Raw genomic sequence first — 3,414 nt, 5'->3', positions numbered from 1 at the left:
TAGATAGATAGATAGATAGATAGATAGATAGATAGATAGATAGATAGATAGATAGATAGATAGATAGATAGATAGATAGATAGATAGATAGATAGATAGATAGATAGATAGATAGATAGATAGATAGATAGATAGATAGATAGATAGATAGATAGATAGATAGATAGATAGATAGATAGATAGATAGATAGATATGTATTTCTCTTGTTTTGTCTGTACGACATCTTGTTTAATATACTTGTATACTCCTCTGCCTAGATAGATAGATAAATAGATGGATAGATAGATAGATAGATAGATAGATAGATAGATAGATAGATAGATAGATAGATAGATAGATAGATAGATAGATAGATAGATAGATAGATAGATAGATAGATAGATAGATAGATAGATAGATAGATAGATAGATAGATAGATAGATAGATAGATAGATAGATAGATAGATAAATAGATATGTATTTCTCTTGTTTTGTCTGTACGACATCTTGTTTAATATACTTGTATACTCCTCTGCCTAGATAGATAGATAGATAGATAGATAGATAGATAGATACATAGATAGATAGATAGATAGATAGATAGATAGATAGATAGATAGATAGATAGATAGATAGATAGATAGATAGATAGATAGATAGATAGATAGATAGATAGATATGTATTTCTCTTGTTTTGTCTGTACGACATCTTGTTTAATATACTTGTATACTCCTCTGCCTAGATAGATAGATAAATAGATGGATAGATAGATAGATAGATAGATAGATAGATAGATAGATAGATAGATAGATAGATAGATAGATAAATAGATATGTATTTCTCTTGTTTTGTCTGTACGTCATCTTGTTTAATATACTTGTATACTCCTCTGCCTAGATAGATAGATAGATAGATAGATAGATAGATAGATACATAGATAGATAGATAGATACATAGATAGATAGATAGATAGATAGATAGATAGATAGATAGATAGATAGATAGATAGATAGATAGATAGATAGATAGATAGATAGATAGATAGATAGATAGATAGATAGATAGATAGATAGATACATAGATAGATAGATAGATACATAGATAGATAGATAGATAGATAGATAGATAGATAGATAGATAGATAGATAGATAGATAGATAGATAGATAGATAGATAGATAGATAGATAGATAGATAGATAGATAGATAGATAGATAGATAGATAGATAGATAAATAGATATGTATTTCTCTTGTTTTGTCTGTACGACATCTTGTTTAATATACTTGTATACTCCTCTGCCTAGATAGATAGATAAATAGATGGATAGATAGATAGATAGATAGATAGATAGATAGATAGATAGATAGATAGATAGATAGATAGATAGATAGATAGATAGATAGATAGATAGATAGATAGATAGATAGATAGATAGATAGATAGATAGATAGATAGATAGATAGATAGATAGATAGATAGATAGATAGATAGATAGATAGATAGATAGATAGATAGATAGATACATAGATAGATAGATAGATACATAGATAGATAGATAGATAGATAGATAGATAGATAGATAGATAGATAGATAGATAGATAGATAGATAGATAGATAGATAGATAGATAGATATGTATTTCTCTTGTTTTGTCTGTACGACATCTTGTTTAATATACTTGTATACTCCTCTGCCTAGATAGATAGATAAATAGATGGATAGATAGATAGATAGATAGATAGATAGATAGATAGATAGATAGATAGATAGATAGATAGATAGATAGATAGATAGATAGATAGATAGATAGATAGATAGATAGATAGATAGATAGATAGATAGATAGATAGATAGATAGATAGATAGATAGATAGATAGATAGATAGATAGATATGTATTTCTCTTGTTTTGTCTGTACGACATCTTGTTTAATATACTTGTATACTCCTCTGCCTAGATAGATAGATAAATAGATGGATAGATAGATAGATAGATAGATAGATAGATAGATAGATAGATAGATAGATAGATAGATAGATAGATAGATAGATAGATAGATAGATAGATAGATAGATAGATAGATAGATAGATAGATAGATAGATAGATAAATAGATATGTATTTCTCTTGTTTTGTCTGTACGACATCTTGTTTAATATACTTGTATACTCCTCTGCCTAGATAGATAGATAGATAGATAGATAGATAGATAGATACATAGATAGATAGATAGATACATAGATAGATAGATAGATAGATAGATAGATAGATAGATAGATAGATAGATAGATAGATAGATAGATAGATAGATAGATAGATAGATAGATAGATAGATAGATACATAGATAGATAGATAGATACATAGATAGATAGATAGATAGATAGATAGATAGATAGATAGATAGATAGATAGATAGATAGATAGATAGATAGATAGATAGATAGATATGTATTTCTCTTGTTTTGTCTGTAGGACATCTTGTTTAATATACTTGTATACTCCTCCGCCTAGATAGATAGATAGATAGATAGATAGATAGATAGATAGATTAGCAGACTAAATTACCAATAGCAGGCCATATTACATTTTAATTGATCAATGGTAGGTCAGTATACATTATATAATTGACCATTGGTATAAGATAGTATATATTTAATTGACCATTGGTAGACCTGTTTAACATCATTTTTATAGTCACTAAAAAGCTTAAAAATAACAAAATTTCCACTTTAATATTGTTAAACCTGAGATCTTGTGGGATGATGATTTTCTTCAAACCATTTTTGTAGCAAAGGAATTTCTTTCTCTGGGTCAAAACAAACTCGCATTCTATAGAGGTTCAAGATATACATCATAAGAAATTGGCCAAAAAATTTTAAATTACATTTTTAAAAAAAGACCTAAATTATCCAGGGAGGAGGGGACATAGGGCTGTTTCTTACTAAGTCCACTAAGTCTTATAAAAACATTTTCTTATTTGTTGGCTAATTTATCTTGGGGACTTTTATTGAATTTTGATTGATTGTTTGAGTATCCAAACGTTTCAACGACTGATTTTAATTTACAGAAGGGGTAATTTTGTGAATTTATTTTTTCTGATATTATAACGATCCAACTTTTGGAAAATATTATTTTTCGTTTCAAATTAGATTCTTCTATCTCTTGGGATGTATATAATATATATAGTTAGTTAAAGGTTAAATAAGATAGATTAATATTATTTTGTTAATTTTCATATTATATAAAATCTTGCCTAGGCCGTTCTATATCAGATCTTGGGTACGTCAATCCAAGCTCAAACAATTTTCTCCCTATAACAAAAAAGGTTTAGAAACAATTAAAGGGGTAAAAAGAGAATTGAAATAGTTATTTATCGCTTCGTATTATAAACAGCTTTCCATGTATAATAAAATGAAAAATTGTAAGATTCA

Source organism: Acartia tonsa, chromosome 1 (genome assembly GCF_053477335.1).
Source record: "Acartia tonsa isolate MP-2025a chromosome 1, ASM5347733v1, whole genome shotgun sequence".
NCBI classification, from domain to species: Eukaryota; Metazoa; Arthropoda; class Copepoda; order Calanoida; family Acartiidae; genus Acartia; species Acartia tonsa.
This window is presented reverse-complemented; position numbering follows the sequence as displayed.